This window comes from Elaeis guineensis, chromosome 1 (genome assembly GCF_000442705.2).
Source record: "Elaeis guineensis isolate ETL-2024a chromosome 1, EG11, whole genome shotgun sequence".
NCBI classification, from domain to species: Eukaryota; Viridiplantae; Streptophyta; class Magnoliopsida; order Arecales; family Arecaceae; genus Elaeis; species Elaeis guineensis.
In genome coordinates this window covers 104,984,809-105,007,815 of record NC_025993.2, presented here as the reverse complement: position 1 = coordinate 105,007,815, position 23,007 = coordinate 104,984,809, and the positions used below count along the sequence as shown (strand labels likewise).

Below are 23,007 nucleotides of genomic sequence, written 5' to 3'. Positions count from 1 at the left end.
AGCTCAAATTTTTGATCTGAAAAGTAGTCAGTTTCCACCGCCAAAGAAGACTTTGAAGATTAGAAATAGAGGAGTACTACATGTAGTTCTCTCAATGAGCGAACTTGGCGTTTTCGTGAAGCTGTCACTTATGGAATATATTAGACAATTGCTCAGACAACTGATTGACACATCATAGAAGTTCAGAAACACAAAATATATATATCCCGATCATAGTTTGGGGTCACCGATATGGTTGTTGTTTCCTATACAAATCTCATATTTGGTCCAACCCTATCACCAATAAAGAAAATATTAGTGATGTCATTTTATATGTTGGTTAATAAAACAAGGAACTAGAATAGACATTATCAAACAGTGGAAAACCTTGGAGAACTTGTCCAGCTGTGGATGATTAAATATTATACATGCTTTAGAAGGTTTGACTGGCATCTGAAAGCTCAAGTCTACCTAATCGTGATTAAAGAAAGAAAAACTTGTGAATATATTTGCAATTGTCAAAAGTGAAAAATATGAATTCTAAAGAAAAGCTAATTGTTGACAAAAGATGAACATCCTGTCAATTACTAGGTGCCTGTCAGAAATAGGTCGAGATAGAACAGCACACCTGAAGAAAAAGATCCTTTGACAAGAAAGCTCAAAGTATATGTTGGGATGTTTCCAAATTGTATTCTTATACTCCTTAGAAGGATAGGTGTTTCTGCAACACTTGTTAACAAAATCAGGTGCCCAACACATGAAAATCCACCAAAAAGAAAAGTTCGCATCAAGCTGGTCAACAAAAGTTTCCACGGGAATAACGTGCGCACGCCTGCATTCTGCAGATAACTGCATTTCTGAAACTCCAAGATTCAAATATGAAAGATAATGATAGCAACTACACCTGATTGTCAACTGTTCTTTTGATTAATATCACTGCTGAAGGTTCAAAATAGGCCAGAAGAAGACAGAATAATGCACATGATGCCAGGCCGGCAAGAGCATCCAATATCAACACAGGAAAAGGGGCTGAAGAATTACATTCCTGACTCCATGCTGTTTGTGGATTTGAACATAAATCTATAATGCTAAGACAATAAGTATCAGAGCATCAATTAAACATTTAAACTGCAGCTACTTATCCTCCTTTTGACCAGCGGTGGTATTTGGTCCATTCCTCCAAGTTTTTCCCATGTTGAGCATTCATTCTAATTCGAGGCCTCTTTGTTCTGACCACTTCTAACCATCTTTGCAGTCTTCAGCCATACCTAGTGCAACTAGAAGCACGCATGTTACACAAACGCTTCAGCCATGACCTGTTGCATGATTGACCATCCATTAAACGTGACTATAAGTGGGAAAAATATTTTCCATGCTTCTCTCAACAAATAAATGAGGTGATAATGGAACAACAAATTTGATGATGAGTGATTACATGACAATAAGTTCATCAGGCAAAAGAAAAGGAGACAGTAACTATTTCCTCTGGCATTGCTGAAGTACAAATTCCAAATATATATAATGAACTTATAAGAAAACCAATAGGCCAAAACATTGAATATGTTGGCAAAGGTTTTCCATAAAGAATGATGCACAAAATCATTAGATGATCTGGCTGGATTAACGCTAATGATCTTAGGCAACTGAGCATGTCATAGTATGAAAGAGATTTAAGGCATTTTAAACTATTAAATATGGGGAAGACATAATCACCAAACTGTGACTTTGGTTTAATACTTCATATTAAAAACAAGCATATCAAACAGACAATGAGATATCAGCACAATGTATGTCTCTAATCCATTCTCCCTTGTCAAAACCTAGTTCAAAATACGTTTACTTTTGTCTGTGGTGGTGAAGGGAAATTATTTTTTCTTTTTATCAAGGTGCAGACACCTGCACTAGCTTTTGCCTTTCTGTTGCCTCTTTGTTTCTGTCCTCTGTTCCTGTCCTCTAGTCCACATGCACCAGTTGCTCAGCCTTTGGCTGAGTCTGTTTGGTGGTTTCCCTCGTTTGAGACTTTGGGTTTTTTGGAATGAAAGGCTTTGTCCATTTTTCTTTTTTTTTAAAAAAAAATGTAGGTGCAGACACAGTTTGCTGTTTCGACCTTTTGCAGAATGCAGAGAGTAATGTGGTCATTATTTGAGGAGGAAATCTAGACTCTTTCTTTCTTTTTGGGCTAGAAGTTCTGGACTTTAATGTTGGTTCATCTGATATATGCAGTAAAGGATAAGGTGGTTTGGTTAGCATAGAATAAACAGTACATTCAAGGACAGAATGTCTTTTATGAAACTTTAACCCATTCGCCAATAAAATGCCAACCAAATGCCCTTATGAATTGCATTACAACTTCATATGCAACAATTTCCTCATGGCTTCTGCAGCATCTGTTAGTGGTATTATTGACGCCAGGTCTTTTACATCCTTTTTGATACTTCACTATGTTCCTGGATATAGTGCTCTTCTGACATCAGAAGGCTACACTTTAAAGTTCTCTTATTATTATTTTCTACCCCATATCTTCACCATTTCAGAACCACAAAAACTAGTTGGCTTTTCTTCTTTTCCTTGAAGGAAATTAATTTTCTGTTTTCATGGTAGCACAAACCAATATTTTGTGACTTCGTTACACCAAATCATGCTTCCGCTCTAATGGTCATATCACCTTCCTGTTATTTTATGCAAATCCCACAATCAAGCCAAACGATTGGAACATGTCCTTGAACTTTGTCACCTAGAGCATTTGCAAGCCCCTCTTTCTAGTGTTACTACTAATTATGCCTCCCATTCTCGCCTCCATTTTGAAAGACTCCAATCACCTGTATGAAGGACTTAAGCCTCTCACAGTGCATTTATATGCACCAATATTATGGTACAAAATACAATGTGAGGGGACAAGACATTTCCTAAATTAAGCTTCTGCCAGATTGCACTCCATGAAAATATTATAATAACATAACAATTTACAGTATCAATCATATAATTTGTTTTTAAAATCATTGCAGTTACTGATCCATATTTTGTGTCACATCCTCTCTGACAAAGATAATTAGGGTCAGGACAGCTTCTTGAGATATAAGCTCTCCGTAGTTGTCAAATGTTAAAATCAGTAACATGTCAAGAGAAGACAAAAAGTAGCAAGGTGATGACTACTATCATTTAAATACTTTGGTTGTTAATTTGTCATATTAGCTAAATGTATCGTGATGATATTATTGAAGCATAAAAAGAGTACCACTTAGTAATCAAGTACAGATATATATGGGAGGTTAAACCTTAGAATATAGTCCGTCTAACAATAATCCTGGTAAAGAAATAATTATTACTCAACAAAGAAGATTATCTAGGAACTTTAACCAACTACAATTTGCAATGTATTAATATTAATATCAATATAATACATGGGTGAAGGAATTAGTACAGCCAATTACACAATTTAGAACTATCCCGTGTGAAAGCAGTGATAGTCGATATGATAGATTTTAGTGCTTTGAAGTCAAATATGTGTGTGCATGTTAATGTATAATCTGATGCTCACACTGGATGTTTACCATCGGTTTCCCTCAGAAAGACAAACTCAGAAATAAGGATATAGGCGCTAATAGCATCATGGATATGCCATTCTCATCCATGTGACAGAAATAAGTACACAAATTTATATCATCGGACCAGGTAAACTCGGACATTGCAGATGACTGATTCCAAGATTTAATTAAATGTTCTTTTCCAGCAGAATATCTTAATAAAAAGTTCAACTTTTTCAAGAAAAAGAAAAATATTAATTTTATCTGTTGCAAGATGCTGAGATCTGCGTACAATCTTATTAGCTTCTTGCAGTTATGGAAAAAAGCCTGCTATACAAGTCATTTACCTTTTTCTTAACATTGAAAGCTGAGATCTGGGCACAATCTTTTAAGCTACTTTACAATAATAGGAAAAAAAAAATTGCTACATAAATTATTTACTTCTCTTTTCTCAGAACTGAAGCAAAAGTTTAGCTTTCCCTTTTTTGTTTTATCCTCAACTCATGTCACGATGTCCAAAGCAAATAACTTAAAAATTTGCTGAAATTTTTCAATTAAAGTTGTTCTAAAAGCCTAAGTAATGGTACAAGCCAAGCTAGTTGTAAAGTTTGAATAGATTGCTAAACCTGTATTTAGCACAAACAATATATAAGCAGACATGCACTTGGACACAAAACAAGACATGCATATAAAGAGACATGTGATGATTTACATTCTAATACCAAATACTGTGTTCCACTCTGTCCAATCAAAAGTTCCATTCTTTTGTTGCATCTCAAGCAAGGAGTTTGTGGTGTCTCTTATGAATAATTTAACTGACTTTAGCCTACAGAACACGAAATTGCACAGTTGATTGTGAAGCTCAAATGTGCCACTGGAACAGCATCAGACTAGTGAATACATACATTTGTATTTCTAAACAAGCAAACAAAAAACATATCTGAAGGTATGCCTTATATATGTGATTAATAAGGAAAGCAGTATTGGAACAACAGTCTTGACACCTGTTGTCTATAATTGAAAACACACCCGTCTTAATACATCATCATCTCATATATCCCTTGTTATTGAGCAGCTAAATGCTCTTTTTCATCCTCGATGGAAGTGTCAAGTCAAAGAATAAAAGTCATGCATCAGGAGGGTTAGGAATGCAAAATCTGAACATGCAGTTGCATGCTACTACATCATTAACACAAAAGCAACTCAGAAAAAGCACATGACCTAGGAAATAGTTAAATATTAACAACAAACCAAGTTTAACTAAAGAAATCGACACATGAAGGGATAGGGTACCCACAAAATGCACCATGGATGTATATAGGCTTCTTCTGAGCCTTCTTTTTGGACGCATGTCACGCCCCCGAACCCAACACTTGGGTCGCCCACGTGACACGGCCGCACAAACCCTAAAGCGATGCCCTAGAGATCGTGTAAGGCCTAAATAAATATAAATTTAAATATTTTTAAATAACCGAACAAATACCAAGCATGTCCAATAGAGTCAATCCTCCAAATCAAAATAGTAAACTTATTCAATTACAATTATTCAGATGTTCAATAGTATCAGAAATAGAACTAGCCAAAATACTAAAAATTTCAATTCTCGAGCCTCTCGCCCAACCCATCTAAACTAAGTATCCTATGTCTCGGAAAAAAATAAAAATAGGGATATGAGCTTTTCTAGCTCAGTAAGAACCACTGTACATCTACACCAAAATCATAATACAAGTTGAAAATAGCAATAAACAATAAAACATAATATCTCATACCAAATATCCAAAATAATTCAATTAACCACATAATTATGTGTCAAGTATTTTTCAAATCAAAAGAGGTGTGTCATCACAAGCCAACAGATAAATCTTTTACTCTTCATTAGTTTCATGTCTCGTTGTCGTTTCTCTTATCACATTCACAAACTTATTAATCATTTTCTTTTCGACTTTGGATAAATCAAGATCGTGCCTCAATTCTTGGTCGGACCCAAAATCCCATACGTAAATCCATGGGGGCTGTCCCAAGCATAACCTCCTAATGGACTGTCCCAGGCATAAGCTCCTAGCAGGCTATCCTAGGTATAAGCTCCTAGAGGCTGTCCCAAGCATAAGCTTCTGGCCGGCTATCCATATGACGAAGCTAGTCCAAACCATATCTTTTTACTTCATGTTGATTTTGTCATATCAATTTTAGTTTAAGATGTGATTAAGACAAGTATATCAAATCCATGTAATCATACTATCAATTACTGGTACATAAATATCTAATCAACACATAATATACTTATGCTAAAAATTATATAAAAAATAGTTGTATTTCAAACATGACAAATCCATCCATCCAAATCCAACAGTATAAATTCAACGATACAAATCCAATGATGAAAAGAAATAGCATATATAATGGTGATTATGTATAGTGGTTCTTACCTCGATTAGCGATAGACTTAACTCACTAGATTATGATCTGGATGTCACACTCTTACTCGATATCCTCCTCGATGGTTTGCCCTCCTACATATTCCAATTATTTATTATTATTATCTTTAAATAAATCAACTTAAATACCTAGAACCCTCCATTGGGGTTTACCGAGGTCCTCACCCTTATCCCCAATATTTTTCCTTCCCAAATTTTCCTAAACCATCTAAAAAAAATATAAAATATAAAATGATTAATTAATTATTTAATTTAATTTGTTAATTATTAAAGAAGAAAGAGAAGAAGCTTCTTTTTCTCTTCTCCTCGTCCAAAATAAAGAACCCAATCCTCTTTTTCTCCTTTCCCCCCTCACGCAGCCAAGGAAGGCCGACGCCGGCCCCCCATGGTGGTTCCCGATGATGGGGAAACCCACAGCCCCCGACGACAGTCCCCTAACGGCGACTGTTGCCGACGGCAAGCGGGAAAACAACAGGGACTTCCATCTTTTATTTATTTATTTATTTATTGAGTCCTTTCCGATGGCTCTCCGTGGCATATCGACAACGAGGATGACAACCAAAGAAAGAAGAGAACAAGGGGAAAAAGCTTACCTCGCTCCGACGACCAAGAAAGAGCTCTGGCAACTCTTTTTTCTTGCAAAAACCCACGAAAAGCCCTTGGAGAGTTTCCGATGAGCTCTCAAAATCTTTGATGAAGATCTAAGGGAGGGGAGGGCTTTTTATAGGGAAACTTTCCTAAACTATTTGGGACTTCTCTTCGAGCCGATCTCGACGAAATCGGAAGGAAAGAAGACTCTTGTTAGGAGTATTCTCCCTCCTTCCATCATGAGTCTTTAGGCTCACTTCCTTTAGGCCGGGTCTAAGGGCCCAAATGAACTGGGCTATTATATTCTTTCTCTCTTAAAATAATTTCGTCCTCGAAATTAGCATACCTGAGTTTCCAAAAAGTTGTAGATACTTGGCTTTCATTTTTGCTTTGAGTTTCCATGTAGCCTCTCTTTCACTATGGTTGCTCCATTGTATCTTCACATAAGGTATAGTTCAATATCGCAACACTTGATCTTTCCTATCAACAATCCGTATTGGATACTCCTCATAGGTCAAATCCTCTTGAAGATGCAAAAGGCTCATATTTCACCCCATGACTTGGGTTTGGAATGGACTTTCTTAACATTGACATATAAAACACATTACGTACACCTGACAAAGCTAGTGGTAATGCTAACCGATATACAATCTCTCCGACTCTGTCTAAAATTTCAAAAGGGCCAACATATCTTGGACTCAATTTGCCACGAACTTCAAATCTCATCGCACCCTTAGTAGAAAAAACTCTCAAAAAAATATGATCACCTACTTGAAACTTCAACTCTCCTCTTCTATTATCAGCATAATTTTTTTGCCTACTCTGTGCTGTATGAAGCCATTTTCGGATCATGTATACTTTATCCACGGTCTGTTGCACTATTTTCGATCCCAATAATTTTTTCTCTCCTACATCATCCCAACAAATAGAAAATCTATACTTCCTGCCATATAATGCTTCAAAAGGAGCCATTCAGATGCTTGCTTCGTAAATATTGTTATAAGCGAACTCGACCAATGATAAGTGACTATCCCATGCACCGCCCAGGTCCATGACACAAGCCCTCAACATATCTTCTAAAATTTGGATGGTTCGTTCCGATTGTCCGTCAGTTTGGGGATGAAATACGGTACTGAAGTTTAGCTTGCTGCCAAGAGCTTTATGAAGACTCTTCCAAAACTGCGAGACAAGTCTGCTATCCCGATCAAACACAATAGTAATTGGTATCCCATGTAATCTCACTATCTGCTCTATATATAAAACTGTTAATCTTTCTAAAGAGAGTCCAACTCGGAAGGATAAAAAATGAGCTGATTTCATCAACCGATCCACAATTACCCATACAGCATTATTATTTCGAAGTATTTTAGGCAAACCAGTCACAAAATTCATAGTAATATGCTTCCATTTTCACTGAGGAATAAGAAGAGACTGTAGTGGTCCTGCTGGTCTCCTTTGATGTTCGGCTTTTATTTGTTGACATATCGACATTGAGCCATAAATTGCGCAATATCCTTCTTCATGCCAGACCACCAAAAGTTTTCTTTTAAATCTCGATACATTTTAGTGCCTCCTGGGTGCATAGTGTAAGCGGAACTGTGAGCCTCTTCTAGGATCTCGTTCCTTAATTCTGAAATCTTGAGAACACATAGCCTATTATCAAACCTCAAGGAACCATCCGTATGCATCCAAAATTTAGATTGTGTACCACATTCCACTGTTCTTCTAATCTTTTGTATCTCCGAATCTCCTTTCTAAGATGACTTAATTCTTTCAATCAGGGTAGGCTGTACTGTAAGATTTGCAAACTGAACTCGAGGATCATGTAGTCGTATTTCAATTCCTAATTTCTCCAGATCTAACAAAATAGGCTTTTGTGAGGTAATCAAAGCTGCCAATTCACTGGAAAATTTTTTATTTAGAGCATCAGCTACAACATTCGCCTTCCCTGGATGATAACTTATTGTCAAGTCATAGTCCTTTAGTAGCTCCAACAATCTTTTTTGCCTCAAGTTTAGCTCCTTTTGAGTAAAGATATACTTTAAACTTTTGTGATCTATGAAAATCTCATAATGCTCTCTATATAAATAATGCCTTCATATTTTTAAAGCAAAAACCACAGTTGCTAACTCTAAGTCATGTGTAGGGTAATTCAGCTCATAAGACTTCAATTGTCTAAAGGCATAAGCTATCACATTTCCATCCTGCATTAGAATACAACCAAGACCCTTACAAGATGCATCACTGTAGATGGTAAAATCTTCTGTTCTAGATGGAATAGTTAATACCGGAGCTGTCACTAGCCATCTTTTTAACTCTTGAAAACTTTGCTCACACTCATCTGTCTATTCAAACTTTAGTCGTTTCTGGGTTAAACGAGATAGGGACATAGCAGTACAAGAGAAATCTTTCACAAACCTTCGGTAGTAGCCAACCATCTCCAAGAAGCTATGCACCTCTGATACATTAGAAGGTCGGCTCCACTCAACTACTGCCTCCACTTTCTTTGGGTCAACTGATACACCATCCTTAGAGATGACATGTCCGAGAAAAGCAACACTATCCAATCAAAACTCACACTTTTGTAGTTTTGCATACAATTTCTTTTTTCTGAGAGTTTGCAATACTATCCTCAGATGTTCTTCATGCTCTTGTGGGCCCTTTGAGTAGATCAAAATATCATCAATGAATACAACCACAAATCAATTTAAGTACGGTGTGAACACTTGATTCATGAGATCCATGAAGGCTGCAGATGCATTAGTCAAACCAAAGGGCATAACTAAGAACTCATAATGCCCATATCTAGTTCGAAAGGCTATTTTTGACACATTCTCAGACTTTATTTTCAGTTGGTGGTAGCCAGAACGAAGATCAATCTTTGAGAAGACCTGTGCCCCTTGCAATTGATCAAATAAATCATCGATTCTCGATAAAGAATATCTATTTCGTACTGTTATCTTATTTAATTCTCGATAATCTATACAAAACTGAAGACTACCATCCTTTTTCACAAATAGTATCGGAGCACCCCATGGTGATATACTAGGTCTAATAAATCCCTTATCCAACAGCTCTTGTAATTGCTTTTTCAATTTCTTCAATTCTGCTGGAGCCATCTGATAAGAAGCTTTAGAAATTGGACTAATGCCAGGAATCAAATCAGTAGAAAACTTAATCTCTCGATCAGAAGGTAATCCTAGCAGATCATCTAAAAAAACATCAAAAAATTCTCTCATAATAGAAATATCCTCTAACTTGAGCTCCTTATTCTGAGTGTCTAATACAGTGGCTAGAAATCCTTCACATTCCTTTCTAAGGAGTCGCTTGGCATGAATAGCTGAGATTAATTTATGATGGAAGAAGAGTTTATTACTCACAAAACTAAACTCTGACTGATCCAGAATTTGAAACCTTACAGTCTTCTCAAAGCAATCAACCGTAGCATGATATACCGCTAACCAATCCATCTCCAAGATCAAATCAAAGTCTTTCATCTCTAGGACTAATAAGTCTGCTTTCATCTCTCTATCCTCAATACTCGGAATGCAATCTTTGCAAACTGAATTAACCAAGATCACATCCCCACTTGGCGTGGAGACAGAGAGGTCATTTTCTAAGGGTACAAGAGACAACTCATTATTCCTTTTAATAAAACTGGCTGATATAAAGGAGTGGATAGCATCAGGATCATACAGAGCATGACATTACTAGATGATATTTTAATTATACCTATCATATGATTACATGCGACACATTCATCATCCTTGGCTATATATGTCTATATTGAAAGCACACAATTCACAATATTTCATGGCATGTATACTGAAAAGAAATAAGTGGTCGATTCAATACCTATCACCACTGAGTTTGAAGCATTGGCATCCTGTTGCATGAGTGCGTAGACTCATCCTTATGTTTTAGGCTTTTGTTGTCCCCCATCCTGCTGCTGTCCATCTTGAGATGCTCGATTTGTAGGGATATTCTCAAAATACTGAGGTACCTGCTGCCTCTGAGATTCTCCTCCACTGCAATATACAATTGCCTTATGGCCAAGGTATGCTGAACCGGTACCGCCGACCGGCGGTATGGTTTGGTACGATTTCGTACCGTACCGAACCGACAAAGGCAAGTGGACCCGAACCGGAAGAAAAAAAGAGAGAAAGAGAGAGAAATAGAGAGAGAGAAAGAGGAAGAAAGAAAAAGAGAGAGGGGAAGGAGCTAGCGGGGCCACCGGACAGCCTCCGGCTGGCCGTCGTGGTCGCCGGAGGGCGCAGTCCATGCGCGCGGCGCCACGGGCGTGAAACAGGGGCGTCGCCCCTGTTTTATAAATTTTTTTAAAAAACCTAGTTTTAAGTGAAGCTGGCAAACTATTTGCGGGCTTCATGATTTTTTTTTTTATTCTTTGAGTCGGCAACTAGGTTGCCGATTTCATAAGTTTAAAACCAATAAAAAATAAAAAATCGAAACAGACAGTTGTCTGTTTCGAAAAAGAAGGGGGCGGAGCCGCGGAGGGGCTCCGCCCGCTCGACTGCCCTCAAGCCGTCGGCGTCGACTCGCCGGCCATTGGAGCCCTCGTGACAGAGGCGCCGTCCGTCTGGTAGGTCCCTCGCCCCCCCTCCGAGTGCTCTCTCTCTCTTTCTCGCTCTCTTGAAAGTCCTATCGGGCGATACAGGACTCGAAAGCCCTCCGACGACCGCAGCCAGCCACCGTCGGCCTCCGACAGCTCCCACCTCCCTCCCTCTCCTCCTCTCTCTCTCTTTCTCACTTTTTCTCTTTTTTTCTTCCGTACTGTCCGTGTACCGAATTTACCGGCCGAATCGTGCCGGTTCTCCACCGGTCCGGTACGATACGGGATGTACCGATCAGTTCGGCACGGTATGAAAAATCTTGCTTATGGCCATCCCGTCCATATTTGTAACACTGTCCTGCAGACCATATGCAATCCCATTTAAGATGGGGTTCTCCACACCTATAACGTTGAATGCTCCCTTGAGATTGTGCTTTACCTTCAGTGGCAGCCTGGTTTGGTTTCGGAATCTTTGGTTTGAAGGTTCTACTACTTTGACCTTGGAAATCATTCAATCGGCCTCTTTTCTTCAAACTTTTCTCTTTCACAGCTTGAGCATCATCAAGTCCTTTTTCTATTATTAGACATTTGTTAACAATTTCTTTATAAATAGGTAATTCAAACACAATCACCAACTACTGGATTCATCCTCTGAGCCCATTTTTAAATTTTTTTGCTCGAACACTCTCCTCAGCTACCAATGCTGGAGCATATCTAGACAGTTCTTCAAATTTGACCGCATATTAAGCAACCATCATGCTGTCCTGTTCTAGCTGATTGAACTCTCGAAACTTTTGGAGTCGAATACTCTGAGGAAAATCTCTCTCATAAAAGACCTTTTTGAATTCTTCCCAAGTCAAAGGTGCGTCATCCAGTCCTAACTTTCCGATCTCCATCTCCCACCAATTGGCTGCCTTTCCTTGTAACATGAAAGTGGCGAAAGTGACTTTCTCCTCAGCAGGACATCTCAAGGCATGGAATACTTTCTCTATTGCTTTTAACTAGCCTTCGGCTTCTATAGGGTCTGAGGTTCCTGTGAATGCTGGTGGTGCATACTTCTTGAAGTCTATCAAGTTGATTTGACGCTCCTGTCCTTATTGTTGCTGAAGTTGCCGCTCCTATATTAATTGTTGCATGATCTACTGTTGTTGTCCTTGCTGCGCCTCCAATATCTTTCTCATATCCTTCCTTGCAGCAGCTCGTTGTTGAACCAGTACTTCCATTAATTGGAATGCAGAAATTTATTCTCCGGATTGAATTTCAGGTTCACCTAGGGTTTCTATCCCGGGAGTAACTTCAGCGGGCTCGTTAGGATGCTCTTGTTGTGGTGCATCACTAACCAATGAGGGTGGGGCGTCTTCTTGCTGCATAGAAGGCTCCTAAGCATTAGAACCATCAACAAAATGAGTAGATCTCCGATTACGTCCATGGTCAGTCCCTTGTGCCATATCAACCTACATAAGTTCTTATTAGTATCACAATTCACTTTAGTCAAAATTTGTTTATACGTATGTCAAGAATGTACCTTATATCAGTTTACTCCAATCTAAAGGTCTACCTATATACACCCTTCTCTAAAGTGAATCCTAGGATTTTTAAAATCTAGGCTCTGATACCACTCTGTCACACTCCCAAATCCAATACTTGGATCAGCCACGTAACACGGCCGCACGAATCCTAGAGCGATGCCCTAAAGATCATGTAAGGCCTAAAAAATATAAATTTAAATATTTTCAAATAATCGAATAAATACCAAGCATGTCCAATAGAGTCACTCCTCCAAATCAAAATAATAAACTTATTCAATTATAATTATTCAAATGTTCAATGGTATCAGAAACAGAACTAGCTAAAATACTAAAAGTTTCACTTCTCAAGCCTCTTGCCCAACCCATCTGAACTAAGCATCCTGTGTCTTTGAAAAAAATAAAATAGGGATATTAGCTTTTTTTAGCTCAGTAAGAATCACTGTACATCTACACCAAAATCATAATACAAGTTGAAAATAGTAATAAACAATAAAACATAATATCTCATACCAAATATCCAAAATAACTCAATTAACCACATAATTATATATCAAGTATTTGTCAAATCAAAAGAGGTGCGTCATCACAAGCCAACAGATAAATCTTTTACTCTTCATTAGTTTCATGTCTTGTTGTCGTTTCTTTTATCATATTCACAAACTTATTAATCATTTTCTTTCCAGCTTTGGACAAATCAAGATCGTGCCTCAATTCTTGGTCTGACTTAAAATCTCACACGTAAGCCCGTGGGGGCTATCCCAGGCATAAGCTTCTAGCGGACTGTCCCAGACATAAGCTCCTGACGGACTGTCCTAGGCATAAACTCCTGCCAGTTATCCACATGACGAGGCTAGTCCAAACCATATCTTTTTACTTCATGTGGATTTTGTCATATCAATTTCAGTTTGAGATGTGATTAAGATAAGTATATCGAATCCATGTAATCATACTGTCAATTACTGGTACATATATATCTAATCAACACATAATATACTCATGCTAAAAATTATACAAAAAATAGTTGTATTTCAAACATGACAAATCCATCCTCCAAATCCAACAGTATAAATTCAACGATACAAATCTAATGATAAAAAAAATAGCATATATAATGGTGATCATGTATAGTGGTTCTTACCTCGATCAACAATAGATTGAACTCACTAGATTATGATCTGGATGTCACACTCTTACTCGATATCCTCCTCAATGGTTTGCCCTCCTACATATTCCAATTATTTATTATTATTATTTTTAAATAAATCAACTTAAATTCTTAGAATCCTCTATTGGAATTTATCGGGGTCCTCACCCTTGTCCCCAACATTGTTCCTTCCTAAATTTTCCTAAACCATCTAAAAAAATATATAAAATATAAATTGATTAATTAATTATTTAATTTAATTTGTTAATTATTAGAGAAGAAGCTTCTTCTCTTCTCCTCGTCCAAAACAGGAAACCCGATCCCCTTCTTCTCCTTTCCCCCCTCACGCAGCCAAGGAAGGCCGACGCCGGCCACCGATGGTGGTTCCCGACGATGGCGAAACCCATAACCCCCGACGACAGTCCCTTAATAGCGACTATTGCCGGCAGCAAGCGGGGAAACAATAGGGACTTCCGTGTTATTTATTTATTTATTTATTAAGTCTTTTTCGATGGCTCTCCGTGGCATATTGACGAGGAGGATGACAATCAAAGAAAGAAGAGAACAAGGGGAAAAAGCTTACCTCGCTCCGGCAGCCAAGGAAGAGCTCTGGCAACTCTCTTTTTTCGTAAAAACCCACGAAAAATCCTTGGAGAGGTTCTAGTGAGCTCTCAAAATCTTTAATGAAGATCTAACGGAGGGGAGGGCTTTTTATAGGGCAATTTTCCTAAACTATTTGGGACTTCTCTTCGAGCCGATCTCGACGAAATCGGGAGGAAAGAAGACTCCAGTTAGGAGTCTTCTCCCTCCTTCCATCGTGAGTCTTTGGGCTCACTTCCTTTAGGTCGGGTCTAAAGGCCCAAATTAACTGGGCTATTACAATGCCCAACCTGGCAACCAACCACAGATTCAATTTGCAAAGGTAGAGGTAAGGTTGCAAATGGGTCGGGTTGATCCGTGACCTGATCCTATCTGACCCATGGAGACCCGACCCGAACCATTTAAAAGAACCCATGGATTCAGATCCAGTTCTAAAACTGGACTCATTCTAGACCCGACCCGACCCGACCCACTTAAATTTTTAGGTTTATATGGATCTTTTGCTCAATGACCTGATCCAATCCGAACCCATTATATGACCCAAAATCATTATATATTAGTATGGACTGGGCACAAATTACAGTAGGCTGTCCACCTATACAACATTATCTTCTTCCCTTTCCACCCCCATAATTGAGCAACACCCATTGATTCAAGCTCATGGAGTCCCCAACAAATATTATCTTCTTCCCTTTCCATCTCGATAAGAAATTCTTCACATCAAATCTACACAATATTTCCAACTCAAGAAATTAAAGGATTAGCAAAAAAATAGACATTTTACTTCCAGTTGTATCCCACGACTATCCTTGGAAGCTCACATCCATTTGGCTTCCATATATACATAAGGTACATCTTGACAATTTTTCTTAGATGTAATTGTCACATGTTGATGACCACTCCAAAAATCATTATGCGTCGCAAGTGTCATTGAATGATAAACTTGTGAGATCAACTTCAACTCGACTAATGAGAATCGATTGAATAGCTATAGCTATTGCCTGTTGGTTAATTTGACCCATGATCCGATCGGGACTCAAACCAGACCCATATTTCATAGATTAGGGCCGGATTATACATGGACTTGACCCAACCTGAATGACCCATTGGATCAAAAATTTGATCAAGGATCCGACTCGACCAGATCCGATCTTTTATTGGGCTGGATCTGGGTTCAATATCAAGACCCGATCAAAGAACTGGATCAGATCGGGGTCACTCATGACCCGATCCGACTCGATGCATTTGCACCCCTAGGTAGAGGGGACCTTGGATCCCAAGTGGCAACATTAAGATATGCATTATTGCATCCTTTGAAACAAACGAGCTCCTAGGTAGTCCACTTTTGCAATCAAATATTGCAGGTTCACCGGAAGGCAAATGATTTGAGGAAGACGGCCAGCTGCCAACATATAAACCATCCGATATCCCATTGAACATTGGTCCAATGCTCTTCAATTTTCTAAAGAGAATATATACCCACATGGACATCAGAAATGGGAAGTTTCAACTAAAGTGGAAAGCTCCCACCTGAGCTAGGGGTGGCAATTGAGCTCAAGTTGGGTACATGATAGATCAAAAACTTGTCAACTCCAATACGACCTATTAATTAAATATGTCAAAAATCCACTCCCCTATTTTATTAAACAGATAACCCAATCTGACTTACACCAGGTTGAAGCAAATTAAATAGGCTAAACAGTTAAGCATTGCCACCTCTATTGAAGCCCTTCCCCAAGATCGGGAAAATTGACAGCTGGATGAGAAACCATATAGACCAAATATGCAAGCAAAAGAGCCAACTAGAAAAGGCATCATAATCACTGTCGTGTCAGATTTCTTTACACAAAAAGTGGCCATGAACAACACTTCAGATATTCCCATGACATTTGTCTCTACATTTTACCAGAATACAAGAGATTGGAAGGTAAAAACGGTTAAACGGTCCCAAAAAAGAAGGGAAGCATGGTCTCCAAGGGTCCATATCAAGAATCAAATGTTGTGCTTCAGAAAATCCCAAAGAAAAGAAAAGAAATCTAAAGGACAGACGATGATTGACAGAGATTATTATTTTCGATTCGATGTTGCCTCCTGATAAACACTTAATTTAAGTCATTTAAAGCAGAAAATCATATTTAATTTATTTTATTTATTAAGAATTTGATACTTCTTTTTATGTTTTACAGGAAAGATGATCGCCGATACAAAGAGTCCGATTCATAGATCAAAAAGACTCAAGTTTGAAGAAAATTAGACTTCAAATAAAATTAAAATAAAAGAAGAATGCATACAGTATTATAGAAAATGAAGATACTATGCAAGGAATCCAAAAGGATATAGATGTAATTGTAAAGAAACAAAAGTTTCTTTTTGGAATAAAAAATTTCTTTTTGAATCATTAACGCGTGCGTGAGCGCGCAGAAGGCTCACGCGGGCGCGACGCGGGGCGGACGCGAGCGCGGTGCAGGCGGACAAGAGCACGGGTGCGGGCAGATGCGAGTGCGGGCGCGAGGCGAGTGCAGCACGGCAAGCAGGTGGGCGCGGGGAGTTTTTGCTGGCAGACGCATTCGAACAGATGCTCATTAAAAGGAAAAAAAAGAATATTTGGAAATTTGTATTTTCTTTTGTGATCTTTCCATCTCATCCATCTATCTTTTAATCTTTAGTATTTTTTTAGTCCCACATCGGAAAACCATGTAAAACTCCTCTCTCCTAACACCTATAAAAAGACTTTTGTACTCCTATTGGAGGGAGAGCCCAGAAATTCTTCTAGAGCCTTGCATAGAGGAATAGAAAGGGACTACTTCATGAGCAGCTAGGCTAGCAGTCTCGGGAGTGGAGAAGAAATTTTGTAACGACACAGAGATGGTTAATTGTTCTAAACTTTCTTGTATTTCTTTATATGCAATAAAGATTATGCTTTTTATTTAAATTGTCATGAGTTCTTTATTTGCTCTCTTTCATATGCTTTTATTTATGCTTTCTTGTTAGATTAATATTAGGAACAACTTTTACTTTCCGGAGACGCGCCGTGATCTACGAATACGGGACGTGCCGAGGAAAGAAGAGTTGTTTACCTAGTACTTTCTGGAGACGCGCCGTGATCTACGGGTACGGAGCATGCCGAGGAAAGACAGGTATTTTTTCTAAGATTAATCACATCTATTTAATAAAAAAAAAAGAAATACAACTCTACTAGTGCAAAATTAATTCAAAACTCCTGAGCTCTTTATTTTCTAATTACATCAATTTTAAGATAATTTATTTTCTAAATCAAAAACAATGTTTCTTTCTTTTGCAATCTCAACTTAGCCCAAGGTCCCTGAGGATACGATCTCGACTCATCCTACCTACGTAGTGAGTAGAGTTATTTTTGATGATATCAACGACTACGCATCAAATTTTGACGCCGTTGCCGGGGATCTTGGCACGGTTGAATTAAAAAAAAAGCCACTGACATTTCATAACACTTAACTAAAATAGCGTAACCTCGAATATAAAAATTTCTAACTTGATTGGACACCTTGTTTCTTTGCATCTCATCTCCATAATTAACTTTAAGGGCGCAACCCATTAACTAAGATAAGGTGGGGATTTGATCACCCTTCCTTGGCCCACAAATCACTACATTGCATTTGCATAACCTAGACCTTAATCTAAAATTAATGAGACATTGACCCCTAAGGATTTCGAGCTCAATAGGATAAGAAAGCTCTAGAGTTGAACCGAGTGCGGATTGGTTAATTGCTCGGTGTCTAAGGCAAGTGGTTAAAGAAAGTGGTTTTCAATTGGTTCCGTTGACTGACCTGGCCAACTCAGTTGGTGTCTAAGAAAAGCAACGAGCAGGAAACCTCCCACATCTTACGCTTACCTGGCCGAGTCAGTTAGTCAGTCTTGAGCTTGGAGTACTCAAAGGCGGTCTTGGAAGTTAGGAGCTGTCTAGATCTAAGTTAACCTTAGGATAGAGAGTCTATGCTTGTTTAAGTTGATTGCAATTAACATCTAAACATTAACTAATTTCTCTCTTTTCATAGATTTAAGATTCTTAGGTTCTTCTCTTTAGATTTTCTTCATTCTTTTCTCACTTTATTATAAAAATATATATATTATAAAAAGAAAAAATTTTTGTGTTTGCTCTACAGTATAATTGTAAGGTGTATGCTTGACCGTAGATCGTTACGACCAGAAATCCAACCTTTTGATCCAGAAATAGAAAGAACCTTTAGAGCCAACAGACGTAAAAATATAGACCGAAATCAAGAGAATGATCCACCCAAGCAATTGAAGGAGTACTTTACTCCTTCCACATATACCTACTCTCCTTGTATTCAAGTGCCCCCTGTAGAGGCCACTCAATATGAAATTAAGTCCAGTATAATCCAAATGTTACCTTCATTTTATGGACTTAGTAATGAGGACCCTTATAAACATCTTGAAGAATTTCTTGAGATATGCTCAACTGTCAAAATTTACAACTTCTCCGATGATGCTCTTAGGTTAAAATTATTCCCTTTCTCACTTAAGGACAAAGCCAAATACTGGCTACATACTTTGGATTCCATGACTATATCAACCTGGGACCAGCTGCAAGGAGAGTTTCTCAAGAAATATTTTTCCATAGGAAAAACTAATCAAATAAGGAAAGCCATAACTAGTTTTTCCCAATTAGATGGAGAAATGTTTCATGAAACATGGGAGAGATTAAAGGACCTTATTAGAAAATGTCCCCAAATGGCAGTTAATCCAATGTTTTTATGATGGGCTATCGGAAAGACATCGACAAATGGTCGATGCATCATGCGGTGGGACATTCATGCTGAAAAGTGAGGATGAGGCATGACAACTGTTTGAAATTTTAAGTGAAAATTTATTACATCATATGTCTGCCTTTATTAGAGATAAACCCATGTTAAACCCAAAGAGAGGTGGAATATATGAAGTAGGAAATGCCATAGATATCCATCATAAGGTAGATGAACTGTCCCAAAAATTAGATCGTCTTCTAAATACTGGACAATCTCCAATTCCACCTAACCCAATCCAAGAAGTTTGTGCATTGTGTGCAAGTCCGAACCATTTTATTAGTGAATGCCCAGCCGCACCTCAATTTCTTGAGTTTGTGCACGAGCAGGTTCAGCAAGCTCAAGTCCAACAAGCTCGCAGATCAGGAAACGATCCTTATTCGAACACTTATAACTCCGGCTGGAGAAATCATCCAAATTTTTCCTGGAGACCACAACCAGTGGTTGGCCCTGCCGCACCTCGACCTCAATATCAGGACCCAACATATAGGCATGGACCATACCATCAATTTCAAAATGTTCCTCAACCGTCTACTACTGGTCACAGCTCAGCTTTTGAGGAAAAAATTCTGAAAACACGAGAACGATTAGAAGTCAACACTCAGATCCTTAACTCCCACACACAATCCATTGCTAAGCTAGAGACCCAAATAGGTCAACTAGCGACTGCATTCAGTAGGAGGGAAGGAGGAAAATTACCTAGCCAACCCGAGAGCAACTCAAGAGGGCAATTTGTGATTGAGAGCTCTAATACCCCAGAAGTTTTTTCTGAACATGCCAAATCAATCATGACTCTGAGAAGTGGGAAGGTCATTGAACACACTGATAAAACCAATGAGACCGACCCTAAACCTCTATCCGAAGCCAAATCACCCAAGAACAAGGAGGATCTGAAAATAGAGAAGGAACCAACTGCACCGGAATCATCTTACTTGCCTAAAGCCCCATTTTCGGATACCCTGAAAGCTCCTATTCCTGCAGATAAGAAGGGAGGAAAACTCGATGAGATGTTGGAATTGTTTAAGCAAGTCCAAATTAATCTTCCCCTTCTAGACGCAATCAAACAGGTCCCTGCTTATGCCAAATTTTTGAAAGATTTCTGCACTCAAAAACATAAATCTAGATCACAAATCCCAAAGAAAGTACGTCTCACTGAACAGGCTAGTTCTATCGTCCAGCATGCCACTCCTCCAAAGCTTAAGGACCCAGGAGCCCCCATCATTTTCTGTATTATAGGAGATTATCACATTGAAAAAGCTCTTCTAGACTTAGGGGCAAGTGTGAATCTTTTACCTAGTTCGGTGTATGAACTTTTTGGATTCGGAGAACTGAAACCCACATCAGTCACACTGCAGTTAGCCGACAGATCAATTAAGGAACCACGTGGAATGCTTGAGGATGTCTTGGTCAAGGTAGATGAGTTTTACTTTCTAGTTGATTTTCTGATTCTTGACATGGAACTAAGTGGCAACCCAAGATAAATTCTCATTATCTTAGGACGACCCTTTCTAGCTACAGCAAATGCATGCATTAATTGTAGGACAGGAGTTATGGACGTATCATTTGGGAATAAGAAACTGAGACTGAATGTGTTTGGTGCTTCCCAAGGACCATCAATGGATAGTTGCTTCGAAATAGATACACTAGAAGACATTATAGAAGATGCAACACCCACAATTCTAGCACCAGACCCCTTAGATACTTGCTTGGCTCACTTTGGAGCGTATGACTTTGAGGGATATATGAAAGAAGTTAACACCTTATTGGATACACCACACGATAAAACCACTCCTCCATGGACAATCAAGTATGAGCCATTACCCACCTTTTGTTGGTTTTATTGCATATGACGTCTGGCTGAAGACGTTAAACTTAGCGCTTTTTGAGAGGCAACCTAAATTTTTTTTATTTTATTTTAACTGATCTTCATTTTTTAATAAAGGACCGCTCTGTATGGAAGAGTCTGTCAATAAATTTAACGTCTGGCTGAAGACGTAAAACTTAGCGCTTGTTGGGAGGCAACCCAACGATTTCATTTTTTTTTTTTACTTTACTGCAGCTACAGGAATTTAGAACAATAGCCTATTAATCAATGAAGCTATCTTCAACTTCCGAAGCAAAATTATCCCAGGTGCACTCTCTCCTTTTATTTTCTTTGCTTTCCTACTCCATTGAGGACAATGTAGATTAAGTTGGGGGGAGGAAGAAAATGAAAATTAATCAAATCCTCGAGTATGGTCAGAAATAATTAGTTTTGTGTATCCGAATTTTATTTTGATTAAGAGTCAATTAGGCATCCTAATAAATGAATGATTAACGGTCAAGATAATTTTAGAGATACTGAAGAATGAATTATTAAGAAAACCCAATGAATGGTAGGGTTTAGACTATACCAAATTTTAGGAGTGATTCTACAATCCTCTTCTTACTGATCTCAATAAAGAATCTGCTTCACGAGAGATTGGATGGAAAGGGCGAGGTATGCAAAAATTCTCCTTAAAATATGCTTTAAAAAAAATATATATTGATTTCCTACTGAGAAACCGGGCCCTTTCGCCTAAGTAAGCATTGTGGTTCACGTAAAAAGGTGGGCAATGTTAAAAAAAAAAAAATGGATAATAAGGGGACTAAATTGCAAAAAGATAATAAACCCTTCTCACATTAAGTTGGAGGATTTAAAGAGTAAAGTGGAGAGTTGGTGAAAGAAAAGCTCTTGAAATTTTTTTAGTTAATACTCAGCCACTAGTTGGGTCAAATTGATAATCCAATGAAATATCTCTTTAATGGTCTGATCAGATATCATCTACTTTTTGGGATGTCTAACATAATTTTTGATTCAAGACCGAGTCGGTACACAATGCTGATATATCTATTTTACTCGAGGACAAGCAAAATTCAAGTTGGGGGTGTGATAAATACTTAATTTAAGTCATTTAAAATAAAAAATCATATTTAATTTATTATATTTATTAAGAATTTGATGCTTCTTTTTATGTTTTACAGGAAAGATGATCGTCGATACAAAGAGTCCGATTCATAAATCAAAAAGACTCAAATTTGAAGAAAATTGGACTTAAAATAAAATTAAAATAAAAGAAGGATGCATACGGTATTATAGAAAATGAAGATACTATGCAAGGAATCCAAAAGGATATAGATGTAATTGTAAAGAAACAAAAGTTTTTTTTTGGAATAAAAAATTTCTTTTTGAATCATTAACGCGTGCGTGAGCGCGCACGCGGGCGCGACGCGGGGCGGACGCGAGCGCGGGTGCGGGCGGATGTGAGTACGGGCGCGAGGCGAGCGCGGCACGGCAAGCAGGCAGGCGTGGGGAGTTTTTGCTGGCAGACGCGTTCGAACAGATGCTCATTAAAAGAAAAAAAAAAAGAATATTTGGAAATTTGTATTTTCTTTTGTGATCTTTCCATCTCATCCATCTATCTTTTAATCTTTAGTATTTTTTTAGTCCCACATCGGAAAATCATATAAAACTCCTACCTCCTAACACCTATGAAAAGGCTTTTGTACTCCCATTGGAGGGAGAGCCCAGAAATTCTTCTAGAGCCTTGCATAGATGAATAGAAAGGGACTACTTCATGAGTAGCTAGGCTAGCAGTCTCGGGAGTGGAGAAGAAATTTTGTAACGACACAGAGATGGTTTATTGTTCTAAACTTTCTTGTATTTCTTTATATGCAATAAAGATTATGCTTTTTATTTAAATTGTCGTGAGTTCTTTATTTGCTCTCTTTCATATGCTTTTATTTTTGCTTTCTTGTTAAATTAATATTAGGAACAACTTTTATTTTCCGGAGATGCGCCGTGATCTACGGATACG

General features: G+C 38.1%; 1 non-coding gene and 1 pseudogene across 1 annotated transcript; both read right to left on the bottom strand.

Moving 5' to 3' along the window:
* Positions 1-884: 884 nt before the first annotated feature.
* Positions 885-16,438, bottom strand: LOC105038441 (uncharacterized; annotated as a pseudogene).
* A 2,563-nt stretch (positions 16,439-19,001) lies between these two features.
* LOC140854942 (small nucleolar RNA R71) lies at positions 19,002-19,107 on the bottom strand. Its single transcript, XR_012138036.1, has one exon. It is a non-coding gene; the product is annotated as a small nucleolar RNA R71 (small nucleolar RNA).
* Between the last annotated feature and the right edge of the window lie 3,900 nt (positions 19,108-23,007).